Source organism: Diachasma alloeum, unplaced genomic scaffold (assembly GCF_001412515.2).
Source record: "Diachasma alloeum isolate Michigan unplaced genomic scaffold, Dall2.0 Dall_scaffold_01127, whole genome shotgun sequence".
NCBI lineage: Eukaryota > Metazoa > Arthropoda > Insecta > Hymenoptera > Braconidae > Diachasma > Diachasma alloeum.
This window is the reverse complement of record NW_021681238.1, coordinates 114866-133618: the sequence shown is the minus strand read 5'-3', so window position 1 is coordinate 133618 and position 18753 is coordinate 114866. Positions and strand designations below refer to the sequence as shown.

General features: G+C 36.4%; 1 protein-coding gene across 2 annotated transcripts in view; it reads right to left on the bottom strand.

Annotated features, from left to right (window-relative positions):
• Positions 1-18753, bottom strand: part of LOC107045915 (sodium-coupled monocarboxylate transporter 1) — an 81146-nt gene that overhangs the window by 36085 nt on the left and 26308 nt on the right. The window contains exon 1 of one of the 2 annotated variants that reach the window (XM_015268322.1): positions 7074-7304. The exons of the other annotated variant lie outside the window; for it this stretch is intronic. The gene's annotated coding sequence lies outside the window, so the exon portion shown is untranslated. Of the gene's footprint in view, positions 1-7073; positions 7305-18753 lie in introns of those variants that run through there. 2 annotated transcript variants of the gene reach the window in all.

The following is an 18753-nucleotide window of genomic DNA, read 5'->3' as shown; positions in this document are numbered from 1 at the left end:
TTTCACCAAGTAAAACTGGTCTGGCAAGGAAGGATATTTCGGGTTGAGGCAAATGATGCTGATGAAAACGAATTCGACGACCCCCTGGGCCCCACAAATCGCCTGGGATTCCAACGGGGAATTCCGAACTCTGTTGGATCCTCCTTCTGAACGCGTGTAATTCTCCGAAAACTCGTTCTCTTCCACTCGAAAACGATATAGTCCCAGAGTGTGCAGCTATATTCCCGGGGAATAAAATGATGGAGAAAGAGGGAAACGAGAATGAGACGGCCGGATGTTACTAAACTCGTTCGACGAGAGAAGTCACACGGCTTGCCTCGAGTAGGAAGTAATCTCCTTATTTTTTCATCGTCAATTAATGATAAATAAATTCCACAAATTAGTGTCACTCAGGGGCAGACCTGTGGCCACGTGACAATGGATTCTTATTCCGCCTCTCATTATTCCATTCAGGATGTGCTATTTTTGGAATTGCTCAAGGCCCCGCATTTAACACATCTGTGTGAAATCCGGAAGAATAATGGATAATGAAGAAATAATTGGGCCTGCAGTTTTTTTTTGTTTCATCATAGCAATCAGAATGCTCCAAAAAATATGTGTATAGCGATGTCTTCTATTCGTAATAACACTTGAAAATATATGTGGAGTTGAGCCAATTCTGCATATTTCAAACAAAGGAAGTATACAGAATTGGCCGAGGTTATAACCATACATTTTCTCCATGGAGTACACGGCTATAAATTTCTTGAATATTAAGTGGCGTTGGTATGTGAAGTTTCAATGTTTGAATTTCGCTTTAATTTAAGATCAAATCAACAAAATGCAACAAAATTGTGTTTTTCCCGGTTCAGTGGTCATTAATATTTCAATGGCAGCTTAAATTTGGGAACTCAGCCTGGAAACTTAAGATTCGACACTGAGAAAAAAATATAATCCTGTTATTCAAATTTGTTTCAAACAAAAAAATGTCCGAAATTTTCATAGAAGATCTCCGTATAAATTCTTACCTAAAACATATTTGATTGGCAGAATTATATTTTTTCTTAGTGCGTGTGTTTGAATTTTCAGTAGATTGAGACTTCAAAACAATAGTTGTCTGAATTGTCATATTTGTTTTTTTTTCATTGTCATATGTAGCTCAAGACTATACTTTCACTAAATATTCCGGAAATGAAGTGATTTGCCAATAGCAACGTAAACAAAAATTTCTTCTAAATTAGTTTCTTCTAGCAATGTCACGAGCAAATGCTTTTCTTGAATTCCCAAGAATAATTTTCTGATAGCATGCCAGCAGACATTCCTCAATGCTGTCCAATAAACCGCATCAATCGAGCCTGACTAGGTGATTCCGAGGAGGACCCTCACTATCAACGAGCACACATTGTGTTTGACAAACTTGTCAATTCATTGTGACTCGTTCGAGTAGTTCTGATCAGTTAATTTACTTGGACTGTCATCAATATTGTCACTCATATTTATTTGAACAATTCAGTGTGCCCATATTTTCTATTAGTTACACATTCAAATCGGAATGAGGATTATATTTTTATTGTATGAAAGCATAAGTGTAGTATATTAACGTGAGAAGAATATTTTTATTAGATACTTTGAATTGAACAACCAGAAATACACGATTTTAGTAGTAATTCTCAACCGCAATCAAACGAGAATTTTATCAAAAATTTTGCTCTATATAATTTGGGATGTCCGTTTCTCCAGAAATTCTTGGAAAGTTCTGGTCAGTTCACGAAAAGTCCAGAACAGAACAAAACCCTATAGAAAATTCGCCAATCGTTTGGCAAACTCTATAATTTTCCGATACAGAATGTTCCCAAAGACTCCGGAATGTTCTAGAAATCTTTATAAATTTTGCGACTAATCCAAAAACTAGCGCTTCGAAAAATCGTGAAAGGTTCTAGAAAGTTATAAAATAGCTCCAAACCGACACAATATTTCAGAATATTCTAGAATTTTCTAGCATTGAGAGTTTAAATGCCGATTTCAATGAAAAAATATGGACCGCCGTAACACACTAGTGCAGTATTGCAGCGTGTTCCCCCTTCCCCATTCGAATTACAAAAAAGATTGTACGGATCTCCGCATACTACCAGAAACAAAAATTTGCTTCGTAAAATCTCACTTTACATACAAATGATGGAAAATTTAATTCTGCAATAATTGAGAAGATTTAATAAACTCCAAACATGATAAACTATTGAAAATTCATCTTAATTTCCAATTAAATACTACGTTATTCGCTGCAAATCCGCGCAGAAACTTGCAACTGCCCACCGCCCGCGGCCCTTCGCCCACAAATTTAATATTTCCACCTGAATTTAACTTCGATAATAAATCTCGAACGGATAACTCTGATAATCTCACGAATATAATTACATATCCTATCAACAGCCCTTCATCATCCCCAACGAGTCAGGATTTCGAAAATCAACGTCAACGATAGAATTCGAATTGAATACCACTGATTCCCCTCATGAGTTTCAATATTGAATAATGATAATAAATCGAGGGAGGAACGAGTAAAATAGAATTTTCATTTTCCGCCGCACAGAGTTGGACTGGTTATTAATTTCATTTTGTTTGTGCTTGAAATCAATTCATTTGAGGCAGAGTGTGAAGAGGCGACTGGAAGAACGAGAGAGAAAACGAGAATAGAGAGATTGAAAAAAAAACGACTGGTATAGTCGGGGGAGGTGGTGTCAAGCGCTTTCACGAATGAAAACTGATAGAGGGAGAGCGCGTGAGACCAAGGGGGTAGGAGGAGAGCTCGAAATAAACGTGATATCCCAATTGAGTTTTCGATACTAATGGCCGAATAACCTAGTCGACTGGTGCTCGCTCAGATTAATACGCTCCGGTGTCCTCCACCCAGTCCGTTTGTATTTTCATCTCTATTTTCATCTCTTTTAATGAGATCCCGAGCTTTGAGCACGCGAATACCAAGTTTCATTAACATCCCCAGTCGTAAAAAACTATCCACTCGCAATCACGGAAAAAATATACTTGAATTGAATATATTTTACACCAGAATCAATTCTCTTTGATTCATTATTAATATTTATAAGGTATTCATGAGAAAATGAAATTGAATGAATTTCATTTCTTCATTTCAACAAATGAATAGATCAGCGCGCGCGAGAGCGCGCGCATAGATCTTGTAAAAGTAAAAAAGTAAAAGGGTATTAGGCAATGAGGGTTATGTAAGGGCGTAAAATGGTGATCAAGCATAATGTATGACTTATATTTAGACCCTCATTACATGACACCCACTGTTTTTACTTTTATATTCTGACCCTCATGTTTTAACCCCCACTTTTTGATCCTTGTATTTTCACGCTTAATGCTTGACCCTTACATTACACTTACGAGGGCTTGTTATAACTCGGCCTGACAGGAAAGAATCATCTTCGGATTGAAGTACCCATCCCCCAATTGAGTGTAAAATATACATGACTCAAGTATATTTTATACTCAATTTAGGTATTTTTTTCCTTGATCTGATATAACTTTGATGCATGGAATAATCAATTTTTCAAAAATCTTGCAGAAATTGCACGCTCTAAATCTATCGAATTTTCGATTAATCATCTGGTACTTATATTATTCATGCACTTGTGCTTGGCGATGCGAAAGGGGGGAGGGGGTGGGAATGTATCGAAGCCATCGTTCTGGTGATCCATCACGCTACATATTCCAGAATTGAGTGTTACGAACCGTTGTTTGGATTCATATGGCGCATCTTTCTCTTTCTGTCTCATGCGAGAAATAAACAAAAAAACACGTGAAACGTCCATCAGAATGACTCATGTGTGCGAAAGTAAATGGTAAGAACTCCTGAAACCTGAGTTCTGATAGTCACAGATATGGAGGACAAAGTAGTTCACTGAAGATGGATGGCAATGCTCCTCTGGGTGGAGTTTTTTTCCCCCAGAACACGAGACAACACCGAAGATTGCTTCGGAGATGTATTAAGACGAAGGACATTCTCACGTTAGGACGGTTACATCTTTCATGCGGTAGTAAAAGTACTATTGAGAAAAAAAAACTCAATTCACCCGGTGTCAATCAATGCGTCCAGACACGTGCCCAATGAACACTTATGATAAGACTGCTTGGGTATTTTCACTGGTGAAACCGAGTTGAGTTGAATTGGGTACATAATAGTTGATATGCTGATAGTTATGCAGTTAATAATTTTAAACAATTTAATTATTTAAATGCGTTTGACGTCGCCATTTTGATAGATATCAAAAAATGTTTCGAACCAACAATGTTGATTTGAAAATTAGTAAACAAATTTAATTTAGTTTTTTGGAAATCGGTCAATTTTTTCGGAAGAGACAGCAATTTGCAACAATTGCGCCAAGAATAAAAAACTCCGAATTTTTTAATTTGTGCATTGATAATTATTTAATTATTTCCCTCATATAGAGGTCCGGAAAGTCGATGGATGGCATGTAGCATCCCGTTTTCCAAGTAATTTATGCATTAAAAACATCTAAGGTTGACCGAAAAATAGCCCCGGGGTAATATAGATATTCAATATACCAGTCGCAAAATCTCTTTCTTTGTGATTATATTTAATTTAATTTTAAAAATTGATTGCCTTTAGAAGGAAGGTGGTGAAAATGGGAGGTCCCGGTCATCTACCTGGTCATCCGTATCATTATATGTGGTGTACCAAAGAGTTTAAATTCACAAACTGGCAACCTAGTCGCGACTTGGTGGGAAATATGGGGACCCATTGGTAATTAGTGGAACTATGTTGAATTGTCCTTGTGATGTATTATCCTTGTGTTGTTTAGACATGTAACCTAATTTTTATTCGAAATCGTGGATTGGGAACTGACAATTATCGTTGTCCCTTAAGTGAGCGGTACCGAAACCACTTCCCCTATCAGAATGGCGGCGTAAAACGCATTGAAATAATTAAACTGTTAATAACTATTGATATCATAACTGCATTGCGGGCTAAGTTACGAATTCCGTTTCATCACATCGAAAAGCATAACATAGGTAAGTTTTAACTCTTCACATGAATTTCATACTTTTCCTGTCAGCGTGTGGACTATAAATAGAAGACGCACCGGTCAGTGTTTATACTTGAGGCCAAGTGTTTAGCACACACGAACCTCGATCTTCGACTATGATCGCAGATACCGTTACTCCATTTCCCTGATCTATTTTTTCCCTCGTATTATTTACCTGTGTCTGGTGCACGTGAGCCACACCGGCCCGGAGGAAAAAGGGAAATTCGCACGTTTGGATTTTTTCCTCTTTCTTCGCCCCCCTCCCGCCGTCACCAGACACAAACAGTCAACGACCTCCGGGTTATGTGGAGCGCGAGATAAGGGAAGTAAATTTGACAGTTTGGAAATACATTTTCACGGGTTTTTTCCACTAGCCTCTTTCTTGAAACGAGGAGCAGAGCACGTGCTGCGGAGCTGTGAGTCAAAATAAACTGAGTGGGGGCTGCGATGCATACGGACTCTTCACACGGAAGTTTTCGGTATAATTACTAATAGACTATTCGGTGCATTTGAATTGCGTAATTATTGACGTCGATATTCGCAGTTGATTAGCACCGGACGAGGGAGGAATAACAAGTGGTTTTTGGCATTAGTCGTTATTCTTTTGCATGTCACTTGTGACAATGAATTATGGACTGGCACGGAGGTATCAATCAGCTGGGGAGGTAGAATGTGCGATTTTTCACACGGAGAAAATAAAATAGTAAACATTGATGTGTCAGAATCTGCACACACAGAGAAAAATTTTCTAATATGTGGACCATATTTACTTAAGAGAAGTAAATTATTTTCAGTGATTTAAATCTCAGAATGCTTGCGGTTCACGGAACTCGAATGAATTCTCATTTATCACTATCATGGCGCATTATATCATGAATATGTGCCATATCAAAATATTGCAACTGCACAACAAAAAAATCATGAAAACAATAAATACTTGAAGATTAACGGTTCTTCTACGCGATTTGAGTGAGTTCATTTACGACAAAATCAGACTTGAGTACAAGGATATTTTAAAGCATGAGACCTTTCTCGGGTCACGTGAGTTGAGATGCCTGGGAAAAATAAACAATTGAAGAAAAATTACTTGTCTCAAGAACATATGTTTCAGATATTAGAAATTTTTTTCTCAGTGCATAATAAACGTTCCCAAAGTTTTGTAAGTATTAAATGGATATGGTAATGGTTATCATGCAACATCGTAATGGTTACTATGGGACATGGTAAGCTCTTCAATGATAATCGGTCCCATGTGCATGGCAATAATTACTATGTTATATAGTAAAGCTGATTATGTTACTGTTTTAGATTAAATAAGGTTTGTGAATGAAATTTAAATACATATGTAAATTTTGAACAAAAATATTGTTGAATTTAATAGGAAAATTTCAAATAAAGAGTTTAAATTGGTTAATTTTTTTAAGAGTTTAAGCCTTAGTATCTTGAGTTTATGAACGCATCAGGAGGCAATCGCGAATTTTAAGCGTGTAATTTAGAGATACTTTCTAGGTTCATAGAACCATTTTCCATTCACATGGTGGTTATTTTTATGGGAGAACAAGGCTCTTGAGGGACGTTTTAGGATTGAGATCGAGAACTGAAATTTTAAGAGGATTTTATTTATTTATTTCAAGTCTTTTGATGAGGCGGAACGTTAAAAATTCTGGAACGGGTGGCCTCACCGGCAGCCTGGTGTGACATGGTAAGCATTACCATGTGATATCGTAAGGATTATTATGTAAAGGCAGTTGAAAAATATTTTACTATCTTGTCATAGCATTCTCTCCTATGGCCATTGTAATTTGTACTACTGAATTCTCTCCGTCCACGTTGAGAGACTGTGGATGACACGTAGCCAATTCGTGGTTTCGTCATGCGTTACTCGTCAGACGAAAATAGTCAGGACAGGAATAGTTATTTTCAATATGAACGATGGTGAAGTTTGATTAAGCAGTTGTTGTGAGGAAATAGATCACTTTTGGTGGAATGAGAAGAATAGAAGTATTTTTATAAAAGTATGCAAACCTTTGATTCGCAGTTTCGTCTTTCAACTCACGGAGTTATTGTCATAATCGATCGATATGACCTTGCCAGTGGTAGTGGCGCCAATACACTGTGTTCACTCAGTGGCTTCTTCACTGTATACTCTGCGCTCCCGGATTTCTACCGACAACAGAATAAACTTTGGGACTAACTGAGTTTAAAGAGGGAGGAAAAACAAAAACAGCTGAGCCTGATTTGTTGCGACGCGGTCAATCGGCGTCGCTGCACTGAGGAGCCAACGCTCAACCGCGATTTATTTAAAAACCCACCGAACAAAGCGAATATGTATAGAAGAACTGGCTGAACGCGAATACGGGGATACGGTGCAAAAAGACAACTCCAACGTGTCTCACTTCATTCGCAAGGTTTCAACGAATATTGCAAACATCATAATCACGGTTGAGAGTATTTATTGACAAAGTCCAGCGGATTTCTTGGGAGTTCAAGAGAGTTATTCAGATGACGTGGGTTATAAAGAGGTTATTAAGTAGTCACTTCACGGAGATATGTTTGTTGCTTCCGATCGGAAGCATCATGATCGTCCAGTTTTAACATTCTTTAATTTTGATTGGAAATGATGTACACTGTTAAAAAAATTTGGCTGAATTTTCTTAAAAAAGACCTTCAATTCGATTTAAAAGAAAAAATTCAGTGGAATTTCAAGTTTCTTCTAAAATTCCAGTAAAGTCACATTTTTTCAAGGACAGGAAGACGGAAATTCCACCATTTGCGTGAATTTTCAAGAGAAAATGCACATTTTTATTTATTTGTGTTGAGTTGGGGACTGATAAGATTAGGAGTGCCAGGCGGTGTCTCAGAGAAGATTGGGAGCCTTTCAAAGATTACGTTACACGATGAGGGGGGAAGGAGGAGGTTCTGCAGTTTGTGACGTCACAGGTTTTTTTTCATTTTCAATCAGAGAAATCACAGATGGAATTTTGTTCTAGTTCCCTTTTCTTCTGAAGAAAACAAAGCTATCACGAGTTCATTAAACTACACGGAGAAAAAGGTGCGGAAAAGTGCCGTAGAAATCACGTAAAAATAAGGTTGTTTGACGCAATTGTGATGTATCGCTACAGATTCGCAGAAATCACTGTTCTCCGCGCTAATTGGAGTGTCGCGTAAAAATTACGTTGCAACACGTAGAAATTATGTTTCGATCCATAAAAATTCTAGAACTCGAAGGGGAAAATTTATTTTTCACTCCAGATTTTTTTCCGAGTTCACTTCGCATCACTTTTACGTTTTCTCGGGTTATTTTCCTGAAGTTTCTTCTCTGTGTATCCCAAAGAGTCACAAAAGGGAATTCCGGAATGCTGTGAAGGCAACAATTTAATTAGTTACGAAGTATTCAAAGAGCGTCACATGATGATTTAATCGTTCATCTAATAATTTGCTTTCTTTTTCTTGTTCATTTTTTTTTTAATTCAATTTTATGAACAATGAATAGATTCCTGAATTTTCAATTTATTGAAAATGCAGGGTAATTCGGTACTGAATATTCATGGTTTTATTGAAGACTCAAGTATGTTGGAATATTGTTTTTCTGTGCCTTAAAAATTGTGAATTTTATTTACCTTTTAATGAAATTTGGAATTTAATGATTTTTTTCCCTACCAAAAAATTGTCCCCCCAACAAGCAAATGAAAACTGTAAATTTTAGTCTAATCTATTTTTTTCAATTAAGTGAGAAATGAGAATTTTAAAAAATTATGAGAATTAAAGTAAATATAGAGCAATTCCGCGTCAAATTCGAAATGAAATAATTTCACGGTGCGGATTGCCTTGGCGATTCTTGTTTGAAGAAGGAGTACATGTGACCACGCGTTCATAAATTTTTTAGAGCGATTCAATTTTTTTTCAGCGAAGTATGATTTTAAAAAATCTTACCCCTTTCACTTGAACTTTGCTTGATTGAGAAACAGATGAAATAATTGAATTTTATTATTATGAATCAAATTTTCGTTTTCACACATTTGAAGGTAATTGAAAAAGATTCGAAATGCGGGCAATTGAAGTCAATGTGTTCAATTTGTTGAGCTCTAATAGCAGAATCAATTTTTTTTCAAACTGCAATTACTCGGAAACTTTATTTTTTTTTATCTGAAATTTTGGGGATCACTTAGGAATATAATTACTGATGATTTCATCAAAGGAGAATTATGTTTTTGCAGTCATTCTTCGTTAAACGAGTGATTTTTTCGAGAAAAAATCGTTTCCGGGAGCAATGCGTAAATGCCAAAGAAAAAAATTTTATGGCCAGTAATAGTTAAAGAAGTGATTTATTTCAAGCCATATCCATTTCAGAACATATATCTATCCACCTGAATGTTACAGCGAGGGAGGGGGCACATGAGAATCCTGATTTATTTGATAATCAATGAATTTACGACGGATTGCATTTTCAAATCGTTTTGGAATTGTCAAAGTGTTGGTTACCGGTGAGGATATGACAGAATTTTTTTTTCCAGAACAATCAAGTTTTTCTCAAGGATTCGAAGCTTTTCTTCCATAACTAGTTTGTTCTCCACTCTCGTTCAATAATATCCGTTCACTTTACGCCCATTTTTAAAATCTAAGATCTGTTCATAATGTTAGTCAGCACAACGAGTGAGTAGTAACAACAAATGATTTAAATTATGAATTGTTCCACGGATTTTTCAGAAGAAAAAAAAAAGAATTCAAGAGGGAACAATTGCAAAAAAAATTGATGTCCTTCTATGAAAATGTTGGCAATTGTGTCACCAAATTACCCCTAAAATTTCAGATTAAGAAAATCAAGTTTTCGAGTAATTGCAGATTGAAAAAAAATTATTTCGCGAAAACCGTTCCAGAAACGAAACAAAAAAAGTTCAATTGTGCTTATTTTGAAGTTTTTTTAATTAACCTTGAAATGTGTGAAAATGAAAATTCAATTCCTACTGACTAAATTCAATTATTGCACCTTTTTCTCAAACAACCAAAATTCAAGTGGTAAAAGTGAAAATTTTTGAAAAATCATAACAAAAATTTTATGAGAACTTGGTTTCATGTACTCCTCAGAAAAAAAAATCGCGAGGACAATCGCAAACTCCAAGTTTTTTCATTTCGGATTTGACGTGGAATTGCTCTATATTCTATATGAATTAATTGCCAATTCACTTTTTGATACTGAATCTGCCTGTGTAATTCAAAATTCAAATAAATCGTCAAAGTGACATCTTATTTATGCTTGGAACTATACAAATTCAATTCAATTCTACCTGAAATTTGAGCCCAAAATTTTCAATATAGTGATTCATTTTATTTTGTTTCCCTTTCTAACTGATGACGTAAAATCTGTTTTTTTCTTCAAAAGACTAGTATTCGATTGATTTTTTTTTTGGTTTGAAAGTCGTTGTTTCTCTTCGAGATTTAACGCTTAGGATTGATTGATGTCCATGATTTATGTTGATTGCTTCTAGAGTTTACTACTCTAAATGGAAAACCCATTTTTTAGCGAGGGCCAGTTACAAAATAATAATTATACTATCATTTTATTCCATGTCAAATATTCTAATGATGAATTTGATAAATCAAAGTATTGGATATTGCGGTCCACTATGGGCTGCATTATTAGATCAACGAAGGGTCCGATTTTTACTTCCGCAACGGATGCCCTGCATATGAATCGATATATTCCATGCAAATATTTGCCCGATGCTATTTAACGACCGATATGTATCAAGTATGTAGCTGATTGTTTAACGTCAAAAGTATAGTTAATCATGCGAATGTTGACCAATATTAAACTCTGCCGCACAAACATTTGCAGATGGCTCATTTGACTAAATTAATGAATTTCGCTTCTAAAATTGCTCATAATGTACACAAACCCATACACTACACCATTAGGTATGTAAACGCGCACAACTAGCAGTTTTGGTTGATTTTCAAAGTGGCAGTTTGGCGTTAATCAATCGGTTTTATGATTCAAAATTACGTAAATTGATTTACAATTATCGACTGAAAAACGCAGTCATCCATAAATATGATGAGTCAATTCTGGTTCACATGAATTCGTCATAAATAAGTATGAGGTAAAGAGTACCCAGGAAGCTCAGAATCGTTAGATAATAATTTCTCAGTAATTATATTTTGAAGGCACTCCGGAGTTGAAAATGTATTTTTCAAGAGGGTTCACAGTTGTCACACGCAGATATGGAGAGTACTCACGCATTGGAGGCTGCATTGCACTCTCGGGAAAGCAGAAAGCGTATATTTCAGCGCTCCAACGTGACACCGTAAATCGAGATACGCGGTAGCGTATCGGCCACGGAAAAGTTTTGGCTCTGGCTGTACAAAACTGGCCGGACGCTGCCGTGTATATACACTGAGAGAAATATTGACATACTATCATAAAATTAATTCAGTAGCGAAGTGGTAAAACGGTACAAGTTAATTCTGACTATTGGCCAGTTTTCAATAAATATCTCGGAATCTACGGGAGATACCAAAGTTTTTGTTATAACCTTTTTTGTAGAGCCGATTGAGAGCTACAATAAATGTACTCACGGTAATTTCGCTATCTCCCTTAGATTCGCAAGTATTCCCCAAAAACTTAAGTGGGAGATAAGTCGACTTGAACCGTTTTACCACTTCGCTACTGAAATTCTTGCGTCTACGCTTGTGATAAGAATTCCGCATAATGAGTCAGACTATGTACGAATCCTGTGAAATGTTCACGACTTGAATCCGAACACTTGGCGGTAACGTGACAATTTCTTGCCTCAAGAAATCGATTTCATTTCATTTCTTTGTATTTTTCAAAAATCGATAATAAAAGCAGACAAAGACCACAGGAAGTTGACAAAAACAATACAGTGTATCAAGATATTTTTCAACCTTCGTGAGCATTGTCAATGCTTCATTCATGGAATTAAATTTGCAGACCATTTACGTGGATCGGTGGTGTGACTCAATAGAGTAAAGGCACGTGATAGAAAGATTACGGGAGGTGGAAACTCATTACTCAGAGAATAAACGATTAACGTTTGTTTGCTCATTCATCAGTGCTCGACATACTCAAAGATATTCAAACAGAATTGAGTCACTGCTCGACTTGGGTATTTATCCTTACGCATTTGCGGTCGAATTCCCACTCTTGGTACACAGCAGCTAGGTACAGAGTGCCGTTTTAAAACGAGTATCTATAGGGAAGGGGAAAGTATAGTGAAAATCACTTTGAGACGTTCACTGAAGATGATTAGACTAATGACTAGACAATGATTATGGAAATTGAAAGCAAAAAAAACTGGGAAATTCTCGAGAACGATTGATTTACATAAACTTCTCATTTGTTGTTAGTGATGAATCAATTAATCCCCTGAATATTCAATGAAACTTCAATGTTCATGTGCTGAAAACTTTTATCATGTGATATTTCCACTGACATTTTACGAAATCACGTTATCGAAAAATCTAGTATTCGGTGGAATTTTTGATAATTCAAGAAAATAAATCAATGAAAGCTGTACATGGAGAAGACAATTACACGAAAAATTACTGTACAATCTAGATAAAAGAAAGAGAACTTGTATTCAAAGAATTTTTTTATTTGAAATGAAATAAAAAATGTAAGGCAAAAGATAAATGGAATTAAATATCAAATTACGCAGAATTGTCAATTATTGTCAATAATTTTCGAGTTCTATCGATTTCCATGAAATAATTCCAACAAAAATTACAGCTTCCAGTATTTTTTTTGTAAAATTATGAGTTTTCAATGACGAGATTCCTTAAAATCTTAGTAAAATGTTCACGTGATATAAATTACCAACAATTTTAGTGAAACTTCATCCAAAAAATTTTAACAGTATAATACCGATAAATTCTGCAGGTTTCCTCATACATAGCACGTTCTAAAACAGACTGATCTAATTAAGATGTCAATACACCACTGATACCCCAATAGCTCCTTAATTTCCCGTTCGTTAATTCCGAGGCGTTCAGTGACCCCTAAAATCCCTCATTTTCACCCACCTGATTCTGCAATTTCATCTCCCTTAAATACATCTCTCCCATCGCCCTCATTTTTCACAATAGCGTGCGTAAGATGGAGCGAGATAAATCTCGTATCTGTCGCATTATTACGCTCGTTACCTTCTAATGGTCTTGGTCACGTGATTACCCCGAGTACCAAGGTACATAACTATACACGTATATATTGAAGAGTGACGTGATGGCTGTTCCATCCTGAATCGACATTCGTAGGTAGCACAGAGCCAAGCCAACACTCTGCCTTACTCGAGGGTAAACCCAACCCAGTAGTGCGAAGCTATAGAATACTCTACATCTATACCCAGAATCACTTCCAACTTGTCTTCGTACTACACCTGATGACTTCCAATTTGCACCACGGTGATTACCCCATGATCACGTCATAGCATCGACGCTCATCACTTCGCTTCCTCCTCCTTCTTTCTCCCTTTTCCGCGTTCGAGAGAAGACGGGGATCGTTGACGGAGATTTCTCCTCCTGCTTTTATTGGCCATTTCAATTTCAGAATTTAAATGATTGATTAATAGTGAGTAAGAACACGGAGGAGAAGAAAGAGGGACATCGAGAGATGAAAATGTCGACGGAGAGAAATATTAAATAAAAATTACGTATCTTTACCGTAATTCCGGAGCGAAATGTGGTTGCAGGAAATTTTACGGAACTGTCACAGAATTTTTCTAGAGCGTTCCGTAATTTTTACATGAATCTCCTGTGAAAAATTGCGATACCGTCACTTAAATTTTCTGAGTCGATTCCGTAATCGGTGAGCGAATTGTGAGTTCCGTAATTTTTACTGAACATTTATAAAAAATGTTCAAATACTTAATGTTCAAACACCAATTCAAAAAAACTTCAAAGAGAATTTAAATTTAGAGATCCGCAAAGAAAAAAATATAAGCCAAAACTTATAAGTGATTTTGCTGGAATTATGAATTATGTCTTGAATATATCCGCCTAGTATACCAGGTGTATGCTAGATATATCCCATATATATCTCAGATATTGCCGGAAAGTATGCCACATATAAGCGCATAAAAGTGACATATATTTCTGTATATACACTGTTAAAAAATTTTCACTGAAGTTTCCAGGTTTAGTCTTGAAATATGAAACAAGTGACGGTTTCATCGAAATTTCAGGGAATTTTACCATTGAAAATTCGTGGTTTTCGTGGGAAATTCATGGAAATTTTGAATTTCATTAAAATTATTCCATGAAAATTAATGGAAATTAGGAAAATCCAAGCAGAAATGTCCTTGAATTTTCAATTTTTTGAAATTTCAGAGCAATTTCTTATTGAATTATTATGTTTACATTGAAAATTGATGGAAATTTCGCAATCTTCATGGTTCTTCCACTGAAAAATCAGGAATTTCCTTGAATTTTCAGGGAAACTTGAAATTTCATAGACTTTTTTCCGTTAAATTAAATTCAGTGTCATTTTCGGGAAAATTCAGTTAAATTTTTTTAACAGTGTATATTTTTTCCATGTGGGGAGAAAAAATGCCGCACCCCCTAGCCGGGATTCGAACGCGCGTCTCCCAGCTACGCGCCGGGAACTACGGAAATTCTCACTCCAAATTTGATCACAACTCCGCTTAACCACCTTTAGACATTAAGTTAATTCCAAGAGAATTAGAATTTAGAGAGAAAACATCCCGGACTGCCCAAATGCAAAAAAATGATGACTTCCAATTTGCACTACGGCGATTACTTCACGATCACGTCATGCATCGACGCTCCTCTCTTCGCTTCCACCCTCGTTTTCTCTCCCTTTTCCGCGTTCGAGAGAAGATGGTGATCGCTGACGGAGATTTCTCCTCCTGCTTTTATTAGCCATTTCAATTTCGGAATTTAAATGATTGATTAATGGAGAGTAGGAACAAGAAGGGGGAAGAGGGACATCGAGAGATAAAAATGTAGACGTAAAATATAGAGTTAATTGATTTATCGCATACCGTAAATTACGGCTAATGGAATTGGGAATTGTTGAAGGTCACTGTCAAGGTGAATTACAGCTTGAAAGCCACCACCTTGAGAAGGACAGGAGAAGGATACAAAGACACATACATTAAAGTGCCTTGGGTTTGCATCGTGCACAAGCCAGTTGAAAGCTTTAAAGGCAACGTCTACGTCGTACTCTCCTTAATAGAGATTGATATGAATTGGAAGCTAACCCAACGGTCCCTGTAGAAGGCTTGCAAACCCACCGAGTTTTTGGTACATATAGACGACCGGGCTCGTTATTCTTCCTGTCTGTCTCTCAGGGTTATAACGGCTCCACATTCACCGCATCTATTCACTGAAGCCACTGTCACTCGGGTTGAGCTGGAGAGAACAAGAAAATTATTCGGGTGGAAATTTCGCCGATGTTTCAAATTTTTCAATCCTTCAATCGGAAAATTTGATTACATTGGCGAAAAAATGTTGTGGGGGAATTTGCATTCATCGGGTTTGGTAAGATGAGATTCCATTGGAATAACGATTTTCCCCGGTAATATGTTGCTGCGTGCGTTCCTAATGCTTCAGGCGAAAACAAAAATATCCACGGGATGGGAGAGATATTGGATTAGTTGGCAATTTTTTGCCAGATGAAATTGCTCATTAGTTTCATCACAAAGACGCTCATGTGATTACCGCATGCATCGACGATGCATGTAAACTATCTCTTTTTTTGGTATTTATTCACGTTCTCATTCCGGAAAGCTTTCGTTCGGCCGCACATGTAAAATAATATTTCTTCATTTTTCTTTTTCAAAGCAATTTCTTTTTCCCTACGTAACAGAGGATGCAGTTTTAATTCCTTTAAGTCGAGTTTACGCACGTAGGAATCATAAAATCCGAAAATTTGTCCGAAAAATTTAAGCGAATTGTGCTTAATTATTGCAAGCTCAAAAATAATTTCAATAGAAATTTTCAATTATCTCTCCTGGAAACATCGTTAAAAAAATTCAAATCATTTTCTATCGAATTCTTAAAATATTTCTCATAACTGAATGGAGTGTGAAATATATGTTCGTTAAACATTTCCACATCCATTGAGACCTTTTCGATAGCAAAAAAACATCTTCATCATTCATTATTGACTATTTTATCAGCCTCTGCATTTGTGGGTAATTCCGCCCAGAGTTTCTATAGTACTGCTAGACTCTGCAGCTAGAGAGCGGTCGAGTAACAGCTTGATTGTTTGGGGTAGTCGGTGGCCACCCGAATATCGGGTAAATTCAGGATAATTTATTACTGTTCACGTGAAATCTTTCTCAAAAAGGAGCCAAAGAATGGAAATTAAGGATGAAAATAGGAAAAATTATAACAGTTGGTCTGCATTGCTCAAAAAAGTCATCAAAGCTGCTGGGCGGTATTGGACGATGTCGGGCGGTATTATCCTCAAAGTTCGATTCCAACACTCACTGGCCGATGGCAATTGAATTACATAATTAAATTTGTTTAATGTTAATAAAAAGTCTGTCCTCTTCACATCTTCGAGTAAACACTTCGAAGAACCCATTCTACGCGTTTATGACTCCTTGCAGAGTGCGAAGCTGGAAAAAAGACTCATTTCCCTTAGGTGGGCGGTACATGCATCAACATCTCTACCAAGGAGTATACCTTGGCCTTACAATCCCAGGGAAGAGTCAACATAAAATAAATTCGACTATCACGTCAGTTACCCCGTACAGCTTTCACACGGACCGTATACCGGACTCTACCTCTTCTACATGATCATATTGGCTGAATGACGTCAGAGCCTCCAGTCGAGGCATAAAACATCGTGTTCGGGAGAACTCACCACTGACATAGTTACATTCCCTGTATATCATTGTGACAAATGCAAGGGTCTTTCATAGGAAAAAATAGAAAATAAATAAACTTGATTGGCAACAGACAGTTCTCTGGTTAACGAGGTCTCGGGGTATCGTAAAGTCTAGCTTCTGCATTACCCTGATTATGTTCACCCTGCGATCGCCATACCCTCTGCCACCGTCAACTCTCGTCGCATTCGATTTCCTTTCACCCCTTTTTATCCGCTCAGAATTTATATCTGCACGGGTACGTTTTTCATGGCAAATGGGGTAACTCGCCTATTACTCTCCAGCACCCTCTCTCCAGTGGCATCCAACAATTTCCCTCGGTTTTTACAACTTCTTTCCTTATATTTATCTTTTGTACTTCGTCTACTTTGTGTCTCCCTCTTTTTCGATTCACACCAGTGCAATTTTCCTCCATCGCCATTAACAATCGGAGATCCAATCTTTTAATCGGTCGACTCCACTTTAGTCTCTTTCTGTCACAATAAATGTCACCCTATTTTCTGGTGCCCTTGTTTAGTTCCTTATTTATATTTAGTTGAATCATTCTGGAGGACGGGGCTTTTAGTTAGGAGAAAGTTTGATCATAATTTCGAGAATTTCGATTCTTAGTTCTTATGTTTTGGTATTTCTGAACGGTTAAATAATTTTGAAAATTCATAATTTAATGAGAGAATTGATAAAAACTGTGAACTTTAACAGATTTTAGTCAGTTTTTTTCGTTTTCATAGATATATGAAAACATTAATGGAACCTGTACATGTTTGTGTAATTATTCTGAGAAAATCAATCAAAATCAGGACAATTCAGATGAATATACCCTTCGATTTTGAATTAATTGAAAATTGACTATAATTTGATACTGAATATTCATGTTTTCATTGGAAATGCACGGAAGTACGGGGATTTTCGTCTCCCTACGGCTGTAAAAATTCGGAATTCCACTAAATATTGAGTGAAATGCCATTTTTTTCTAACATTCTACGAATATTAACATTAATGACGCAAAAAATAATTTGCGAGCTTGAATTTGGAAATGCCGCGTGTTCCTTTAGCGACTAACTTCACGCGATTCAGTCACCATTCAGAATTGAGGAATGATAATAATCAGTCAGTTTCTAGATGCACGGAGAGACGGAGATTTTTAGAAAAATTCTAGTGCTAGCACGGGAAAAGAGGCGCAAAGTTACGGCCAAGAAAAAATTTCAGTGCTGGTACTAGAAATTTGATTGGGGAAAACATGAATTTTTCTCCGTATTTGATGGTGATTTTTTTCAGTACTCGTACTAGAATTTTTTTAGAAAATTTTTCTCCGTGTATTTCAATATACAAATATAAATATTATTTCAATATAAAAACTACTTTACGAAACGTTATAAAGATGGGAAAATTGACTGGAATTGGGGAGAATTTTCGCTGTTAATTCTTATATTTTGACATTTCTACTCTTGATCCATGGATTCTAAATACACACTTCCAGGATTGATCGATTATATTTCCACTGTTCGAAAAATCCGATATTTTAATTTTTGAATGACTTTCCGGAGATGAATTCCTTCCATCGCCCATCGCTAAGTCCAATTAGAGATCCAATCTTTTAATGGGTCTCGTCCACTTCAGTCTTTCCGAGTCACAACAAAAATTCAACCCATTTTCTCGTGCCCTCATTCATTTTCCTGTTTTCATCTACATGAATAATTCCGGAGAGTTCCGACTTTCAGTTCTCATATTGTAGAATTTCTACTCCAGATCCGCAGATTATATCAACACTTTATCACATTTGAACTATTTTCATTCCACTTTCCGGAAAACAATACAAAATCTCCACTTTTTCA